Here is a 21,759-nt window from a genome sequence, read left to right as displayed (position 1 = left end):
CCTTCTTTCTCCCTGCATTGAGTTTAGTTTTTCCCACCTAGCTATAGTCTGCCCTGGCAAAGGTCAAAGTGGCTTCTTTATTAACCAATGGTAAAAAGACATATTCATAGCAGACAGAGGGTAATCCCACACTGAATTTTGACTATCTAAAATCTCATAGTAGAAAATAATTATTACAATTTTTGAAATGTTTTAAAAACTTTTGTGATGTGTGTGTGTATATATATATATATGTACATTTATATATGAATATTACATGGGTAATTCTGAATATATGTAAAATCCCTATAAATAGACATTATTCTGATTTTGATTACACACACGTATTACACATATGCACAGACACACACAGACAAATACAAATGTACACACACATATTCATAATATATATCATAGCATTCACCTGATATTATATCATAAAACCTTAATTTATTTCATTAAATGCTATACAAAGTAAGATTTCAATGATTGAAATCTTTTTTATTGGAAAGTATTTGGATTTATTTAACAATAGAGTCATGTTTAATCAATACAATATCTATATATACTTAAAATTTATGAAATATAAAAATAAGTATTTCCCTCACAATTGTGGGAGATATGAGCACTAAAATTTTTTTTCAAACATTTATTTATTTATTATGTATACAATATCTGTCTGTGTGTATGCCTGCAGCCCAGAAGAGGGCACCAGACCTTATTACAGATGGTTGTGAGCCACCATATGGTTGCTGGGATTTGAACTCAGGACCTTTGGAAGAGCAGGCAATGCTCCCAACCTCTGAGCCATCTCTCCAGCCCATGAGCACTAAAATTTGTGAGACAGGCATGCAATAACAATTAACAAAAAAGGAGGCCATGAATTATAGGAGAATGAGAAGTATACAGGATTGTTTGGAGAAAATCAAAGGGAAGGAAAAAAGGTTGTCATTAAATTACAGTCCCCAAAATAAAAAAAAAAGCTCTGGCTTAGAATGTTTTCTGTGATATTTGATATGAACAAATGTATCCAGTAATTCAAGGGCAATCATTGCGATGACCTAGAGGAGAGGAAAGAATGTTTGGTTTTCTTCATATCAGAGTCTAAAACTATGTCCTTCTTTGTAGGTAAGTCTGCAAGCAAATTTCAGTGCATCCATGTCTTGTCTGTGATTTCTTTGCCCACTTGTCTGGTTTTCATTTCAGTCTGTCTTTTCTCATCTGCCTTTGTTTTCCCCCCATATCTTATTTATTGTGTCACAGAGTGGCTACTTTGCAAGTAAAAGGTCAAGCATCTCAAAACAGTAGAGAAAAAGATATTTGACAATTAATATTTGTCAATCGAAATTCTCTAAAGTCTCACTTTAGAAAATGTCTATATTCGGAAACTCCTGAAGATGCACAGAGAAATGTCCATTTTCCTAAAACAGAACTTACTTTCCCCCTGGCAGAAAATGAGAATAATTAAAATCGACAATTCCCTTTCCTCTTAAATGCACAGAAGTCCTATATCGAATTTCTCGTTTTTCATAGGGATTAAATATGAATTTTGGAAAGATGCGTGAACTGCCATTCATAACACCATTTCTTAAAGCCTATATATTAACATCTCAAGAATGCTATCTACAGCTGAACGTTTAACCTAAAACAGGCTTTTAATTTGGGGTCTTTCCATAGCAAATACATTTTTCAATCCAAATTGTATTATGTTTTTCATTGGTATTGCAATCTTGTGAATTCAAAGGTTAAATAATCACTCATAAAGGACACTGGACAAATGAGATGGTAAAAAATCCTTTCCCTGACATTTAGATAAAACAAGCAAAATTCAGTTTCAGTAATTGTGATCCATTTAATGCCAGTTTGAGAAGATTGATACTTAGTGGTTTCCCAACTGACATTTGTAAGCAGACCAAACATTTATTTCACATTGTTTAGATATGACTAAAAGAAATAAAATTTAGTTAAGACAAAAATACAGGAAGGGAAAATGGAAAAATAATTTACCCATAAATTGAGGAAAACACATTTTCTGTGGGATAATTTGTGTTTTTTTTTTAGAAAGTTTAAATATTGCAGTAAATCTCACCAGCTTACCTTAATGAAAAGTTTATACAAAAATCCTTGAGAGTTTAAAATACTATGGTAATTTCCTTGATACTTTTTATTTTTAATATTTTGGTACCTAATGATGATAAATATAAAGATATGGGAAAACAACATTAAAATATAAGTACTATTTCTAAACCTGACAATATTTACCTTTCCCGGAAAGTATTATCAAGAATACTTGAGCATATACTTTTGTTGTATGATAGGGCATCTCTTGGGTATATTCCCAAGAATGGTATTGCTGGGTCCAGGGGTAGGTTGATCCCAAATTTCCTGAGAAACCGCCACACTGCTTTCCAAAGTGGTTGCACAAGTTTGCATCCCCACCAGCAATGGATGAGTGTACCCCTTTCTCCACAACCTCTCCAACAAAGGCTATCATTGGTGTTTTTGATTTTAGCCATTCTGACAGGTGTAAGATAGTATCTTAAAGTTGTCTTGATTTGCATTTCCCTGATCGCTAAGGAAGTTAAGCATGACCTTAAGTGTCTTTTGGCCATTTGAAGTTCTTCTGTTGAGAATTCTCTGTTCAGCTCAGTACCCCATTTTATAATTGGGTTGATTAGCCTTTTACGGTCTAGTTTCTTGAGTTCTTTATATATTTTGGAGATCAGACCTTTGTCAGTTGCGGGGAAGTCAAGAACAATGGCAGTGGGTTTTGATCCTACTGGCTTTGTGGGAGCCTAGGCTGTTTGGATACTCACCTTACTAGACCTAGAAGGAGGTGGGTGGTCCTTGGACTCCCCACAGGGCAGGGAACCCTGATTGCTCTTTGGGCTGAAGAGAGAGGGGGAGTTGATTGGGGAGGGGGAGGGATATGGGAGGTGGTGGCGGTGAAAAGACAGAAATCTTTAATAAATAAATAAATAAAAATAATTGACATCCTTGTCAATTGGTTTTTAACTGTCACATGGCTTGGGACAGCTTATTTTAAGAGTGGCCAATTATCTCCCTCTGTCTGAGTACAGGGGCAAACCCAAAAAGGAGGGATGTAAGAGCATCTATGAATACTATGGAGAAATAGGAAGGAAAGGGTGAGAAGAACGTGCACCATAAATATATGTACATCCACTATGACATTCATTTGCCTTACATAAAATAGTATTATAGCTACAGAGGCTTGTGATACATCATTCTTAAATGGGTAAAATCCATAAAATATTATTATATCTCAAAGTCCTAGTGATACGTCATTCTAAGATGGTTACAATCCCTTTCTTCCCCGTGTGCATTTTATATCTCCCTTATTTGATGAAAATGAACCAATGAAGGGTTAGCATGAGTATTATTTCAAAACTTTGATGAAAATATTCCTCAAGGTGGCCACAGTGCCAGAGACGACACTCCTTTGACGTCACAGGGTTTCACAGCCTCCATTTCTCTGCATGTGAATTTCTCTAGGAACTACGATGGGAAACTGGTATTTACTTATCTCCTGAATATAGACTACTTAAAATTTTACAAGAAGAAGGTGAACTGGTTTTTTTTTATTTATTTAAAGAGGCATATATGTTTTGACACAGAAAGAAATTTTGGTCTTCATTTGTTTATATTTGCTAAGCCCGGAAGCCACAGGCTTCAACTTTTCTGCCTTTTATAGAAATGGATGGAAGAGCTGAAAGCGAAACTCTGGTACCCTGCATGCCCAAGGCCATGTCAAAGTCCAGTACCCTGCATGACTGAGGCCGTGTGTCAACTGAGAGACAGCACAGAAAAGAAATGCTTTAAGGCCTCTTGTTATCTAGTAATCTATGTCGTATTTTTAACAGATGGAATCTGTGGTAGTTTTTAACTAGTCAGGACAATATAAAATCACTTATTAGTTACCTAACGTTGCATAATTAATATTTTGTAATTTATGTAAGGTATCTGGTTAAATTGTATTTAATCCTTTTTTATTGAGATAAGAGGTATAAGAAACGACACAAGGTTGGGAGAAATGAAAGTAGCAGGTTTAATCCCTTTTCTGTGAATTTAGAATTAATTTTAAACATTAGGTTTTAAATTAATTTTAAACATTAACACTCAAAGTTGTTAAAAATTGATTTAATTGAGTAGAAGTCTTTGAGAAACTACTAGTCTTTCTGTTGTTGCTAATTTGGTTACTTAATGTGGGAAAAAAAATATTTCCTTGCTTTCAAAGGAAACTTAGTCAAAGGCAATGATAGCAAGGTAAGATAAAAAACGAAACTGACATTCAAACTGGGCAGCTGAATATATCACACAAAGCATGTTTAAAATTGAGAAAGTAGCCTGTAAAAAGGCCCAGAGATGTGAGGCTCCATGTCGTGGTGAAATCGTGAATAAAGGAGACTGAATACAGAGCCTTATCGTTATGCTGTGCTAACACTTTACTGCTGAGTTAAAGCCTTAAGCCTGCTTTTTACTTAAAATTTGAGAGAAAGTCTTCATAAGTGCCTAGACTATCCATGACCCCACACTGTAGTTCCCACAGGTCTCTCCGCTCAATGGTGTACTTCAAGGCCCTATCATTTTTATACTTTGTATAATCATGTCATTTAGCTTAGAAATTTAACTGTAAAATAATTATTTCAATTTATAAACTCTACTTTCCAGTCTAAACTATTAATTTATTGCTATTCTTTAATTAGGACATTCAGTCGCTTAAAAACTAACGACAGTACATAAATTATTTCCCTGCAGAACTGAAATTTCATATTAAGAATGACTTCAAACACTCAGACTCATATGATTTTAAATGAAAATATCATCCCGATATCTCTTTTTTTTTTAAATTTTACTCTCAGAATAAGCTAATAGATTAAAGCTGGGGCATTGTCCAATGGAGATCTTTTCATAATGTTGAAGATTTTTAAAAATTTTATAAGTATAATAAGTTATCCTTCAACTAACAGTTTAATCGTCACATTTGAGATGAACCGAAAATGATAGGAATGGTTACGTAGACCTGAATATTCTTCCAGGAATGTATTTGAAGGTACGTATAAACATGGACGTGATCGCGGAATGTATCAGAGGCTGTCTATACACAATGGACATGATCCTGGTCATGTATTGATTTTTCCTTGTCCTTCTGCCAAATTAAATTGATAGCCTGATACCTTTAGTTTTGTTTCACCTCTGATAGCCACCAGTGGCCAATCACATGTGGATATGTCCAAATTGGATTGAACTGACTCACCATCTTTCAGCTTCATGATGTTCAGTGACAGATGAGATGAGACATGAAGACGACACTACATGGTAATGTGTCATGTCCCACAAACCTTTGCTGTTCTCTCTCTCTTTCTAAATTCTCTGTTTCATCCTCCTTTCTTTTCTTTGTGTTAGTTAGAAAAACTGTGAATTTCTGTCCCTAAGAGCATTTTGTGGAACTCAGTTATTGTGTTTGTTCAGTGGAAAGTTAGCAGAAAAAGCATCTCTGTTTGAGAACAGATTTAAGGTCCAGCCTACTTCAGGGACGGTGAAGCACCTTTCTTTTTTAAAAAATTATGATTGCTCTCAGTAGAGTTGGAAACATAATTAATTTGAGATACAGAAAGCTGTATTTCCAGAGACTAGTGCAAAAGCTCTCTTAATGCCTTGAATATTAAAAGTATGCATATTCACCCCATCAGAGGATCTTTCTCTTTCTGCTTATTAGGTACTAATAAGCTAACACAATGCTGAAACATTTACTGTAGCATTGTAAGGTCACATGCGTAGAGCTGCATGCCCTCAAATTGCTATCATATCCACAATCATCTATGCAGCTCGATGTAACTTCTGTTCCTATTTGTACAACTTTGTTTTAACTATTCAAAATTCACTTTCATGTTCCATTCAGGGGCTGAGGGGATAGGAAGAGGGTACAAATGATGCATTAGAAACATTTCAGTTATTAACAGAGAGACCTAAATCTCCAAATTATATCTGGAAGCAAAGACAAGATTGCTGTGCATACAATTTGTGATTTATTAAGGATAAAATGCTGCCTTCATGTCAATGTCTTAATCTACATTTACAATGGTGATAAATATCTTGGCTACATATTTAAATATTTTATAATTTTGTATAGGTAGATTTGGGTGCATGCTACTTAACAGCAGTGTATCAAGAATTCACAAAATGAAAACAAGAGAGAACTGACCAATCATTCTACTGTCTGCTCAGAAAACATAGAACCAGAAACATGGAAATTAAGGTGAAGATACTCAGGGTGAAAGAGGTTGCTCTCCCATGCTTTCCTCATTTATTCCAGTCTCTCTGCCTGGACCTGTCTTTCTGACAAATGGCCAAATTTGTGCCACAGATGATAGGGGACAGAGTTGGGCTTAGCAGATTAAGATATACTGAAAAGGACAAAGACAGCAGGAGGTGCCTGGCAGGGAGTCAATACTCCACACAGACAGAAAGCCCAGGATGGCGAACAATGGAACATGACCTCAGAGGCCTGAAAGAAGCAGGTAGACACACAGTTCTTTTCAGACCAGCAAAAGCACCTTCATTCTCTTCCCAGCCACAGCTTCTTGCCAAGCCTAAAAGCGGATTGTCTCCTAAAGGCTTTATATACCGTGGAAGACTTTCTTTGGAGAAGTCATCTGCCTCATAAATACAGTAACTTGATTTTACCTCTGTATTAATAAATGTCTGTTCTATGTTCTATCACTCTCAGTTTTTAAATCAGATGGAAAACTATTTTATATTGATATGTATGACACTAATGTGCATTTTATTCCTCGGGTCCTTTACCTCTTCATTGTGAACCATGTGGATAAATTCTTCTACCAATATATAGCTTTGAAAAGAATATTTCATGCCTCCATTCTGATGAAATGTACGTGCCATTGGACACTGATGCAAGTATGTCACAGTGGTGTATACTTTTCTGTGGCTGCTATATTGATTATACTTCTATTTCATTAGTTTTCTAAAAGGAAACTCTAGCCAAACCTAGCAAGCATTCGAGAGTAAATTCATCTGTAGCAGAACTTCAACCATTGGTTTCTTTATCACTGATTTCCCTGCGATCTCAGGCCCCCAATTTCCCGCCTTGAGTAAGGAGCTGGTTGGCAGGGAAGAATTGACCAGAATCTTTATAAACATCTATCAAGGTCTACCCAGATTGATTTTATTTTTGCTCAGTCTTGGTGCTGAGATTTATCATGTGCTCTCCTTATAAACTCTTCCTATCCCTTTGATTCTCTATCAATCCATTTTAATTGCCATAAATGGAAAGTTTTACATGGTTTAATAATCAAATAGAAAGAGTTGACATTTTCCAGGTGAGAACATAGCATGTATATATCTAATTTCATTTTTAAATAGATTTATGCGTTATAAATTTTATAAAATGTGATCAGTCAATGTTTTCAGACATGATTCTACAATTTTAGCAAATACGTGTATAGATAGTAACTACCACTGCAATGGAAATATGAAAAATTCCTTCCTTCTTCTTGGTAACCAACCAATATTCCCACATCTCCAGTTTCTCCAGTTCTCGCCTTGCAATTGTGAAATTAAATACAATGACCAAGAGCCAAATGACATATAAAACAGGACTCCACCCACAATCTTTAGCAAATGGTAAACAGATCTAGAGTCTAAACACTGCAGGAGCCAGTCCCAAACAGACAGCACTTGACAGTAAGTAACAACTTTTCTAATTTTTGCTTTTCAACTAGTGACCAACCAGAACAAGCCTATCGTCTTCACAATGATGCCCTGTTTTAGGCAGATCATCCCCAGCCTCTGCAAGCCAGAAAGTCCTATCAAAGACGACTTGATCTCTGTTTTTACAATATAAAGCTACTAACTGCCTCATCTGAGAAAAGCAAGCATTGATTGCTGATTCCCTGGCTACACAAAAGCCCAAATCAGCAGACTGTTCTCACTTGCAGATAGCACAGAAGAATACAACATGTTAAAGCATAACATATAAAAACATTACAAATAAATACTTGATCCAACCCTGGCTGTAATGGCTGAAATGGTAATAAATAACATAACTCAGATACTAAACTGAAGATAACTACCCAAGGGATTTAATACAGAGAGCAGGGAGAGCTAAGATGCTGTGCTGAGAGTCAGCAGAACATGGGTGAAGACTCCAATGCCTTCATCAGGAAGAGGTACTTTGGAAAAGACCACAACATCTTGGCAAAATGGGCTCTACAGGTGTTGGAGTAACTGTGAACTCTAGTTTGCCACAATATCTTTCCCACAGATGTTCACCGAAATTTTATCTATAAAATTTATCTTGAGAACTGGACATGCCTCAAATTTCTTTCAGCTGTGGTACATTTATGGTGTAATACAACACAGCCAAAGGAAATATTGTGAATCCAACTATTGAGGTCATTACTTGGAAGGATTTCACATGTGTCAAGCTGGGTTAGGCCAAAAGGAAGCATCCTCAAAGGGTTACGTTCTGTAGGGCTCCAGTTTTGAACAATCCCAAGAATGACGGAGATGGAGGGATGGGAAGATCTTTCATCTTGCCGAGAATGATGTTCATATGGAATTAAAATGTCATGCATTTTCCTGAAGTTAAATCCACAGATACTCATCCAGTAGAACAAACGTGGAGAAAATCTGAATTTTATTTGTTTTTTTCTGCTTGTGTTTTCATAACAAGCTATTCCACATGAGGCAATTCACATGGTAGTTCTTGTATCCGGAAATACAAAATGAAAGTATTATCATGTCTTGTTTCTGGAGAAAACTGCTTAGTGATTCTTGGAGACTGTGTCTTGCTTCTGCATCCAGTAAAGCAAAGCCCTCTACCATTGCATGTCAACAAGGCTAGGAGAGACCCCCTCCAAAGGAACGAACAGGACTAGGCAAACCCTTTTAGACTTGATGTCATTGTTGGAGACAAAGTAGTCTAGACTCAATCACCACTTAAAGACCAACTGTGGATTGAATTTTAGCACTATTTTTAGAAGTTATACATACATTCCCAATGTAGCAACCTACATTTAATAGTACTCTAGTGATGCCAAATCTTGGTTGGACAGTGTTATAATTTTGTGTGATTTTATCATGGGAAGAGTAAAGAATAGAAAAGAAATCTGCACCTGCTTGTATTAAACTATTTGAAGACATAAGATACTTTTAATCAGTACATTATTTAAATTTTCATCAGTCTCAATTTCTAAGTTTACAATATTCAGGAGCTTTCTGTTAATTCCTATTTAGATTGAATTACCATAATAAATTTTATGACAAAGATTTCTGTATTTAATGTATTCTATCCTGACTTGCTGCAGAAATGTATGGAATCTTCTTTAAAACTTAGTTTTTAGAAGCAATGTTCTCATGACTAGCATGGGAAAGTATCCCAAGTGGTGCAATAAATAATGACACTTATATTCTGGTAACTAACAGCTACCTCATTAGTCTCAAGACCTGTTTAACAGGACTGAAATTATGCCTAGGACTGTACACCCTGCCAAACACACAAGTGAAGTCATGTATCTTCGAGATGGAACCGACCAGTGTTGCTTTCTTAAACCAGTATAATTCATAATTCCAGTCTAAGCACTTACCCTTATATCACAGAAAAGTGTAGGTCTCACTGTTCATCAAAATAGCTTCTTTTTGCAGCAGAAAGAGCTCATTCCAGATAAGCATAACTAGTCAAAATGCAAAATACAACTGACTGTGGTAGTGGTGGCCTAATTGATACATCTGCAACCCACTCCTACACCTAAGGGTCAGGGAATATAAATGCAGGGACAGAATGTCAGCACAGTAAAAGCCAGAGAACCACAAAATCTGTGATATGATTGTGCCTCCTAGCTATGTCATGGAAGTTACACCTATGAAATCTCAGCACTATGACAGCCTACGCAAGACCTGTACAGTTCCAGCACCAATTGCTATTCCAACATAGGTGAGAGAGATCTCGCATACACCCACACACAGATGGGAAGCTACAAGCAATTAACCTACTGCTGAAAGACGAAGAATTCTTCTTTCCCAGGGATGAGCCCACTGATTTATTAGCCAATGCCAAGTGATCAGACCCAGAAACATTCTTGCAGGCAGTACTGAAGGGACTCAGGAGGATATATTTATGTGCTAAATGTTCATTTGTATTTTTAACACCAATGATTAAAGAACAAAAGACCAGGAATTATAGGGAAGTGTCAGGGGGGCTACAGATAGAGGAAGGCTAGGATGGAGAAGAAAGAGGAAGTGATGAAAAAAAAGTTTACTTTTTTTTTCTGTTTGTTTAAAAGAAAGACGCACCCAGAGACACAAGGACAGGATATCTGCTTACAGTCTTGGCATTATGGAGAGTGTGACAGGACAATCCAGAGTTTCAAGTAAAACTGATATAGTGTTAATTCATCTAAGCCATAGGATCCACTGTTCCCATATGGCAATGGAATGGAGTAGAGCATCTCTCAAGATTTAACAGCATTGGGCGAGTGTTGAGACAGCAGCACCTCCTCCCGCAGTGTGACTCCTCCCACAGTGTGACTCCTCCCACAGTGTGGAGGAATGTCCCCAATACTCAACCAGTACCTAAAAATCGCAGAGGGATTCTCATTCATGAGAGAAAAGAAACACTTTGCAGATATATGGTCCCTGAAATTCTCTCCTGGTTTTCATGCTGGAGAAGGTCTTGTGTCATCTGTAATATTGAGTAAGATTCTTGGCTGAGTAGAATATTCTTAGTAGATAAGCACCTCAGAGCACTCTTGCTTCATTGCTTCTTGGACTGAACTTGTCTTTTGAGATAGCTTGAAACAAGTGAAGTTTTTCCATTAAAATCATTATTTTTTGCCAAGGTTGTTTGGTTGCACAATTAAATATGATCTTATCCATTTTAGAAAAAATATCATTTTCTTATACTATTATGTCTTTTGTTTCCTAAAAGTTTAAATCTTTTTTTAAACGTTTTTATTATTTTATTTATTTATTTTTATTTATTTGTTTGTTTTTTTTCTGGTATCTTTTACTTGTGTAAATTCTGTGTTGTTTCTGTTTTGTATTTGGTTGTTTCTGATATTCATCTGAAAATGGCATAATTTTGTATTCTCAACATACTCCAATCTGTATGAATTTTCTTAACTCAATATTTTGAGTAGTCCTTTATATTGTTAATTTGTGATTTTCCATTTAATTTTTAATTGTTAATCATGTTCTTGTCAATCTTATCAGTAAAGATACTTGGATAATCTTGGTGTATTTTTTTAAATTTATATGTCATTTTTATTTATTTATATTATTTATATTTTAAGATGTATTTAAATTTTATATTTTTAACTTGCGTAGTGTTCCTGTTTTATTTTTGTGAATGAGGATATGGGATACATTTCTACCGATCAGATTAAACCTGTCTTTGTCCTTGGTAGAGAGACCCTCTTTCCTGACCTTTATGTAGTAGTCTGTCTGTGGGGCTTTTCGTCAGCAGACTCTCCACCTTTCAACTGTCCCAAGATGTAAAGAAGCTGGAGAGCTTCTTGACTAAAGTCACACCCTTCTCAGTGACTAAGAGGACAAAATAAAAAGCTAGGGGTGGATGTGTGTAATATATGGCAGACAACTCTAGTGCACAGCAGGTTCTTCAACTATTTCCACTTTGTTTAATGAGACTCGGGAGGATGACATTGGAAGATGCACCTTCTCCCTCTTCCAGCTATAATGGCCTGGCCCTTCCTTCTTTTCCCATGGTGATGCACAGATTAATGGAGATGGCTTAAATTAATATGTAAGAGTTAGCCAATAAGAAGTTAGAGTGAGTGAGCCAGGCAGTGATTTAATTAATACAGTTTCTGTGTAGTCATTTTGGGAGTCTGGGTGGCCAGGAAACAAACAAGTGGCCCTCCATACAACAGACCACAGTGACTTAATTGAGATTACATGCCAAACATTATCATATTGAACTGATATAAACCATAAGCAAAAGTTATGATACTTACTGTAATAAGATTTACATTCTAGAGCATCCAGGGACCAAACCTTCTTCAATAAAATTTGATCCAACATTTACGATACTGGCCCCAACCTAAAAAGCACACTTTTGAAGCTTTCTTGATTAGCGGTGAGATTTTGAGAGATTCTTCACTGTTACTTCCCTCTCCTCAGACTCAAGGATCAACTTTATCTTGTCAGCTACGTCAGGTGATATTGTTCACTCATTGCCTTCTCTGACATTTTGTTGAAGTTCTTCATGATGTCTTCCACTGCCCAAGATCACAGGCATAGCATCAATTCAAGCTTGTTAAAATAAAGTGTGAATGAACAGGGAATGGATGTGTGGTGGTGGGGATCTCAGTGGAAATGAAGAGGAGGAACTGAGGGGTGGATTTGATTGAAACATATTGCCATATAATATATGAATATTCAATATGAAATTCTTAAAGAATAAATAAAATGTATTTAAAACTATGTTGTTAGATTTTTAATTGAAATTTGTTAAAGCAAAATGGGGGAAGTGATGGAGGAAGGTCATTGGCTAATAAAGGAACTGCCTTGGCCCATTTTATTGGTTAGAAGATAGGTGGGAGGAGTAAACAGAACAGAACGCTGGGAGGAAGAGGAAGTGAGCTCAGACTTGACAGCTCTCCTCTCGGGAGCAGACACCTCAGAGAGACGCCATGCTCCTGGCTCCTGGGCAGACGCATGCTATGAAGCTCCGACCCAGGATGGACATAGGCTAGAATCTTCCCGGTAAGCGCACCTAGGGGCGAAACACAGATGATTAGAAATGGGCTAAATTAATATGTGAGAATTAGCCTAGAAGAGGCTAGATAGAAATGGGCCAAGCAGTGATTAAATGAATACAGTTTGTGTGTTGTTATTTCGGGGCATAAGCTAGCCGAGCAGGCAGCCGGGGTGCTGGGGACGCAGCCCCGCCGCTCTTATTACTACAGGGAAGAGTTTTTAAACAGCCCCATTTTCTACATATGCCTGATGAATTCTACTTAGCTGAACTTTAACAGTACATACAGTTTAAGGTTTTGCATAGATGACATATAATCGCTACAAATCAAGTGATGAATTTTTAAAAGAGATAATTACAATTTCTCTAGGTTTCCCTGTTCTATTATTCTGAGTCAAGTTTTGATTCTCTATGACTATATTAATGGAATTTCTCAGTGGAGAGAGAGCTGAGCAAGAAAGAGTTTTCAATAGAAAAGGATGGATGCGATCTTACACTGTAATCTCATTCAGAAACAAATGCAGAACTAAGTTTCATATCAATTGTAGCAGTTGTATCATTAATAACTTTACAAGGGGGCTCGCATAGATTTCTCTGTCCATGAACATATTTGTAAAGGTATCTGCCCCCCCCCAATCTTATTTTCACTATAGTGTTCTTCAGAATGTCCTTATTAACTTAATGAAATAAATGGTGACATTGCTCTCCTCTCAGAACTAAAGTGAATCTAAAAGAATATGTATCTTTATTACAATATACACATGCCCTGAAATATAGTAGCATAACAAAGGGATATGCTTTAGTTGGACATTATTAATCCTTTATACAACTTATATTTACCGTTTTATGATTAAGACAAATATAAAGAAAAATAAATCCATATTTTAAGTTGGATATTTCTTCCATAATGTCCTGTCTTCTTTCATCCCCTAGGGAAAGTTATATTTTCACACATCCCCAATTTTTGTTGAACAGTGTGATTTGCTGTGGCCATTGGGATGATGCACTCGCAGAAAGTTTTGAAATGTTTGTATAGTGAAGTGTAAGCTTGCCATGGCATTTGTTGATAGCTTGGTATATGGCAAGGGTTTGGAATGTGTTGGTACATGTTACGATATGATCCCCCCAACTTCACTTCCTAACTTGAAACATCATCCGTTGACACACTGCTATACAATAAAGGTTTGTATTCATGCTATTAAGGTCATATGGATACTTGATAGTAAATTGAAATATTATAAAGGGCCCTATTCCAGATAAATTATAAAACAAGGTATTGGTTTTAGGATTGAATAATCAGTGATAAGCACATTCCTATGAGAACCATGAGTGAAAGAAAAGATAACTAAGGAAAAAGACTGTCACCTAAATTGTAATATAGTGATAATATATTTGCCAAAATAATCTTGTACTTTAACAAAATGGAAATGAAAAGTTTAAATTTATAAACGTGAACAACATGCTTTGTGATCCAAATATTTAATGTGCTATCTCTTACTTTCTGTGTGTTAATGATGTATTATCTAAGAAAAAAAGCAAAATTAGTGTAAATTTGGTAAGATCTTTGCTCTAGAATTTGATTAGATGACAAAAAAGTCTTTACTCTTTAATTTATTTAGCCAATAAACATCACTAAGTAAAACACAGGTGCTAAATTTGGGAACAAATACTCTATCCCTGAAAAGGTAGGCTCTCGTGTTATAAATTTTAAATGTGACTACATACCATGTTTGTATATCTGTGTCTGAGTCATATACTCACTCATAAGTGGATAATAGACATAAAGCAAAGGATAACCAGCCTATAGTCCACAATTCCAAAGAAACTAGGTAACAAGGAGAACCCTAAGAGAGATGTGTATGGATCCTCCTGGGAAGGGGAAACAAATAAGAACTCCTGAGAAAATTAGGAGGGGTAGAAGGCAGGTTAGAAGGGGAGGGGAAGAGGAGAAGGGGAGGGAGGAGGAGGACATTGGGAACGAGATGCTCAAGAACAGGGAAGAACAGGGAGGAAGATAAAGGAAAGAGGTATCTTGATTGAGGGAGCCATTAAAGGGCTGTCAAGAAACAGCACTAGGAAAACCCCGGAGTCCTCAAGGATGACCCCAGCTAAAACTCTATGTAACAGTAGAGAAGATGCCCAAATTGGCCTTCCCTGTAATTAGATTGATGACTACCTTAATTATTAAAGAACCTTCAACCAGCAACTGGTGGAAGCAGATACAGGCATCCACAGCTAAGCACTGGACCGAGCCACCTGAAACCAACTCAAGAGAGAGGGGAGCGATAATTTGAGCAAAGGGGTCAAGACCTTAACTGTGATACCCACAGAAGCAGCTGACGTGAATTGGTGAGAGCTCACTGACTCTGGACTGATTCAGGCAAACCTGCATAGGACTAAATTCGGTCCACTGAATTTGGGGGACAGTTATGAGGCTTGGGCAATAAGTGGGACCACTGACAGTGGGAACAGGATTTATCCCTAGTGCTTGAACTGGCATCTAGGAGCACATTCTTTTTAAAGGGATACCTTGCTCTACCTAGATACAGAGAGGAGGGCCTTAGTCTTGTCTCAACATACAGTGTTAGACTTTGTTGACTCCCCATGGGAAGCCTTACCCTTTCTGAGGAGTGGATAAAGTGATGGGATGAGGGGAAACTTGAGGGAATGGGAGGAGAGTTGGGAGTGGGAATGCAAATAGCTAAGGAAAATGAGAAAAGGATGTATTTTTAAAAGTTCTTAATAAAAAACAGAAAACAAAGTTTAAATGTGGCTGTGACAGCATTTATGAAGAAAAGTTTTCTAGTAGAAATCTCCAGCAATATATGTAAATTTGGGGGGGGTTAGTGAGAATATAATCTATGCATATAGCATATACCATGTTTTGGTCAATTACACTACTGATTCCCTCCCACCCATTTCCCTACTATCCCTTCCACCACTTTCCTGTTTCAACTTTATATCCATTTTATTTTTTAAACTGAGTGAGTCAGCTTGGTTTTACCTGTTTGTGCAGGGATGTACATTCATCTACTGAAGCATGGGCACTCTCTCAGGAGATGAATCCCTTTAAGAACAACCTGACTCTCATAGCCATCAACTGCCAATAGCTTCTCAGCCAAGAGTTTGGCTTCATGTTCTTTTCCCCCTGCTTATATTGGAATTTTCTCCGATATCATCATGTTTGGGTATTGTGCACATAGTCACACCATTGCGAATTTGTGTGTGCAATATCCCCCCATCATGTTCATTAACAAATGTTTTTCTGTAGGCACTTACTATCTCTGGCTCTTAAAATCTTTCCACTCTCACTTCTGCAATGATACCTGAGTCTACAGGGGAGGTGTTGTCATGTGAGACTTGATGGTAAGAGCCTATTTTTAAGACACCATATGCCTGAGTGATATAGGTGATTTTAATAAGGAAGTGTGTATTAAAATAGAAAGGAGAAGGCTATGCCTTAAATCATTGAGAACAATCAATCATCCCCAAGAGTACAGCATAATTATTCGGGTCTACACATGTGGCTGGGATATTCTGAGATATTGAGAACGTCCGATGCTTTCAGTGGAATCATGTTTGAGTAGGATTTAAAATAACACGATGCTAACAAGGAGCATTACCAAGAGAAAAACTGAAACAAAAGCAAGTAATAAGGTAATAAGTAATAGTAAGTGCAGAGTATTTGGGTATCTAATTTCCCAAGCACTTGGTAAGAGTTCACTACTGGCTTTCTGGGTCTGTATAGAATGATAGTACCATTCCTGAGCCTACCCTGGTTCTGCCTTCAGAGCTCTTTCCTGCAGCCAGGCCTGGCAACTGAGACTCTTTCAAAGAGTCCCCCCTCGCCCCATTGACCTTCTCTGCTGTGACCACATTACTTGAGGCAGCATGAATTGTGCCAGTTTTAGCACTTGTATTTGTGGTAAACAATCCAGTGTATTCTGGTTTGTGCATCATGTTTGTGATCCAGTATTTAAAAATATACAATAAGAGAATTAGTGCCTACCTTAGTATTCACCTTCTGACCAGGTAGGCTCATGCCTTTGTTAGCTGGGATTCCTAATAGATTCATACAGATGTGCACTTCCATAACTGGCTTCTTACCACTTCAGTTTGTATAGAAAAGTGAAATCTTCTGAACTACCATGGGTTAAAATGGTGAAGCAAATATCTTACTCTAAAGTGGGGTCAGCTAATTGTGGCCCGTGGGTCAGATCTGGCCAGTCCTTGTTTTGTCAATGAAGATGTATTGCAAAGGAGTCACATTATTTGATTTCCAGACTGTCAATGAGTGCTTCACCTTACAACCGCAGAGTTCAACAGCTGTGATCCACTGAATAATGGTACAAGGCCAAGGCATTTGTGACAGGAAAGGTTGACGGACTTCTCCTCCAGGCTATCCGGAAAATAAGTCAGAAAGATGACCTAAGACATATCTCTGAAGAAAGTTCAAAGCAACAGAGCAAAAGGACAAATAAAAATACCACCATTAAAGTCTAGAGATGGAAATGAATCTTTAATTTAGGAAAATGTACTCATGTCATGAAACGTGAAGGAACAGACCAAAAGGGATAGATGGTGTGTGCACTAGAATTACCTGAATGAACTTTGGAAGAGTGGGTCTTCAGTGCATGTGTAAGGGAGCTGACTTAGCAGACAGAGGAGTTCAGAAATGAGGATTTATGATATCTTTGATTGAAGGAGAACACGAATAAATTAATCCCACACTAACTCAGAATTCAGTATAATAAGGTTTTTTTATTATTATTATTTAATGGGGACTCACAGATCACAGTCCTCTACACCAACGGAGAGGAGGAAGTAGATCCAGCATCCAGGTGAGAGAGGTGAGAAAGAGAGGGCATGCAAGCAGGCATCTTTTTGGTACCCAAGGCCACATCCAACCTGGTCTAGCCTCTCAAAGGCCATTGGCTAAAGGAAGTTTTCTTTAGCCTTTCCTCTTATGACTTAGCCAAGCCATTTCTAATACAAGACTTAGGTTCCTTAGGATAAGATAATTATTGAAACTTTTAGCATATATTTCTTGCTTAATATTGTTTTTGCTAGTTGTAATTCTTATTTTCATACTTGGTTATCTGTTCTTATTGTATACAGTTTTGTATTGGGTTTGTAACTCTGTTACTTAGGTAAAAGGGGGATGTGATGGGAAAACTTCTGTGAGTCTCCCTTAAATAAACAATGAACTCCTTATTATACTTCATTCTGAGCTAGTGTGGGGTTAATTTATTCTCATTCTTTTTCATTTGATTTTGTATGTAAATAAGAACACAGTTATTCTGCATTAATTATATTCATGATAATATAGACTTACAATAACCTAAATAAAATAGCAACAAATCATCTATCTTTATTGTTTTCTTTTTTTTTTTTTCTGACAAACATGCGGATTTTATGTTTGAATTAGGGAAGATTATACAGGTGCAATATTACTTCTGATTTGGTATTGACAGCATCTCATGATTGCTATAATAAACACATCCTTTTTCAATTACCTACTTGATATAAAGTATATATAACAAAAGCAATGTGAACGAGGTGGAAATAGACATGTTGACAAAAAAAAAAAACATAGGAGCAGAGAGCTGTATAATTCAGTGAGATCAGTCTGCATTCACACCCTATCAAATGTGATAAAGCCACATATCTGAATTAGGGCAGCTTACAGAGTTTCAAAAGTAGAGTTTGATAAATGCCATATAGCAAGCATTTCTCTAGCCTTTTTTTTTTGCAGTGATGAATTGCAACTTTTAAGTTACTGTATATTTGCATAGACATAGTAGATTTTTCTTGACTTTCCTATCTGTAAGAATTATTTTTTCAGTTTCCAAATAGAAAAAGAAGGATGCAAATAAACAGATGATGATGATGATGTGTGTGAATATATATGTATGTGTGTGTGTATATATATATATATATCCACATATGTGTATGTGAGAGAGAGATATATAGATATTCCAGACTTCAAGTGGAAAGGAATGATGTTCCCTCTCCCAATTTAAATCATACTTCTTACTATAAGGACAGAAAAGAATACTTTATTCAATTTGTAATTTTGGACAGTTATGAGCTTGTTTGTTTCAAAGCACACCTTCTTACCGCTAGAACACACTTGCCAGTTTGATATGATACCTAGAGGCCCTTAAGTGCTTCTCTAACAAGTCTTTTGAAAATGCCAAACGGGCTTGTTTTGTCTTTTCAATATGGTGAGAGCTAATCGGACCTTGGAGCTTTCAGAACTTGTAAACTCTATGGGAAAATTCACAGATTGGTTCAAGAAATGTGTGCCATTTGTTAATTTTGCTTACATCGTATATTTAAGCAACACTAATGTAAACGTGGAATTTTAAAAAATGGATATGTTCTATAAAATATATACAACTTGAATTTCTCCAGTTTTGGAGAAAAAATGGATCACGAAAAGGTTGACCCATGTCATCAGAGGCTGTTTTCAAGACTGTTGGTCACACTCCAAAACCTGATGCTAAAGCCCTGTCGCTGAAGCAACACTTACCTACGTCATCAAATTAAGAGAAGGCAAGTTGGTATCTAATGAGAGGCTTCACCCCACTAATTAGCATTCATTGTACTGGAAAGTACTCTGCAAGATACCAGAGGAGAAAGATAATCATTAGTATCTCCTAGCTACAACCTCTATGACCTGTAATAGTCACCTGTTTGCAAGGCATATACTGGCGCAATAGTGGCAAAAATGTTATGGAAGTAACCAGTCACCTTCTGATTTGATGTAAGGCCCCAGTTCAAGAGATAGAACCCATACCTGATGCTCCTAAAGTGACCAAGAACCTAGACCTAAATAGGTCATGATCCTAAGAGAAAACACAATGCTATTATTCTGCTTAGGAGACATAGCAATAAAATAACTCTGAATGGCCTTCTGCTATCCCCATAGACCAGCAGTCACCTTCATTAGAGAACCTGCTTCTTGCAGAAGATAGGCGCTAAAACAGTTATCCTGAACGAAAAATGTGCAGAGAGTGAGAAACTTTGGTGCAATCAGCTCTAAATGATGCATCTTAATCAAAACCCTTTACTAAAGGCTCAGAGATCTATGGGGGGAAGTCAAAAAGATGGTAGGATTCAGATAGAATGGATGACTTCAAGAAAACAGTGTCTTCCAGACACAACAGGATGCGTGCAGACATATGCATGAACCATGACTCAATGAAAGTGCCATGCCCGGGGGTAGTTGGTTAATCCAAAATTATCTTAGTGGTGTTTTTATAGATTTTTTTGTCTCATTTTTTCACTGTTTCATCAGTCATCTGATTGTTTATTTTGATTTTAATTTTTGTGTTTTCATTTGTTATATATGTGTACTTTTATTGAAAATAATTTTTCATACAGTATATTCTAATCAGGATTATTGGGGTTTTATTGTCTGTTGTTTTTATAAAAGACAGAAAAAGAACCTGAAGTTGAGAAGGTAGAAAGGTGGGAAGGATCTGGGAGGAATTAAGAGAAGGGAAAAAAATTGTCAAAATGTGCACAGTAGTGGTGCATGCTTGTCATCCCAGCACTCGGGAGGTAGAGGGAGGCAGATTTCTGTGAGTTCGAGACCAGTCTTTTCCACACAGTGAGTTCCAGGATAGACTGCAAAGCTACACAGGGAAACCCTGTCTCAAGACACCCAAAAATAAGTAAATAAATGGTCAAATATGTCATGCATTAAAAGATGCTTTTACTAAAAAAATATGTTTTGAAAAAGAAAATGTGAATGAAGAAAAAAAGGAAGGGTTAAAGACAAGGCTAGTCAAGCTTGCCCATATCCCACCACTCAGGAGTTTAGAAGAAACCCTCTAGTCTGAGACCGCCCTCAATGACATAGGAAGTTCTAGTATAGCCTGAGCTCTATACTAAGACTGCGTATAAGCAAACAAAGAAACAGTATAAAAAAGAAAGAATGATAATAGAAAAAAGAGAGAAAGCAGTAATATAAATATTCTTATTTTTCTAATGCAGATTGATACAGCGAATGTCATAGGCTCATTAGCTTATTAACAGAAAATACACAAAAAGCAAAAGAAAGAAAAAGAAAAAAAAAAACACTGATTTCCCTGAGTTACGTAGGCCAGAATATCCAACATCAAAGTACCAGGAGCATTGGCATCTGCTCACCATCCATTTCCAAGTTCATTATTGTTCCTGTCCTCATTGTGCCCTCCCATCTTTGAAGAACAAAGAAAGTTCTTTGAGATTCTCTCCATAAAACCATTTAACCCAGACTATCCAAATCACTTATTCCAATTTAATAGCATCATATTAAATATCATGAAATCTCTAAGTTAGAAGGGCACATGAATATCAAGTCCGTTATGGTTTTGTTATGAAGAAAGAGAGAGAGGGGGGAGGAAGAAAGTGGGGGAAGGAGGGAAGTAAGGAGGGCAAGAGCAAGGGAGCGAGGAAAGAAGGAAAAAACAAAGGGAGGGAGGGAACAAGGAAGGGAGGAAAGGAAATTTTATTCTGAATTGAGAAAAATACTGTCCCTTCTCACCTGCATCTGCAACCAAGAACAGAACGGATTCGTGGGAAAACGAAACTGACATTTTAAGGTCCAGCTTTCAAGGCTGTTAAACTGATTGGAAATTAGAGAGGTATTGAGGCTAAGCTTGGCATTTTCACAGAATCCTTTCAGAGGCAGAGTTGGCTCAGTGAAGAGAACCTGTGGAGCCCCAGGTGCACTGAAAACACCATGAGTCTTCAATCCACAGAGAAGGCAGGAGGAGTTCTCTCTGCTGAGAAAATGCCTTCCTCTCCAGGCCATTTAAAGTTGCTGTCTCAAGAGAGTTCTTTTGTTTCTGTTTTCATTCCTGCTGATAACTGGTTTTGAATTTTTTTTAAAAGACTGAAAACCCCCCTTTTTAGATATCAGGTACGATGTGAGTCAGTCTGAACTGTGGTTTCATATACACCCCCATGATTTGTTGAAGCCAAGTACATATCAGGCAGCCTCTACGAAAGTCATGAGACAAGAAAGAATATGA

This window comes from Microtus oregoni, unplaced genomic scaffold (genome assembly GCF_018167655.1).
Source record: "Microtus oregoni isolate MIOR12 unplaced genomic scaffold, Mior012 000018F_ref0000195, whole genome shotgun sequence".
Classification (NCBI taxonomy): domain Eukaryota; kingdom Metazoa; phylum Chordata; class Mammalia; order Rodentia; family Cricetidae; genus Microtus; species Microtus oregoni.
Note: the sequence above shows the minus strand (reverse complement) of the source record.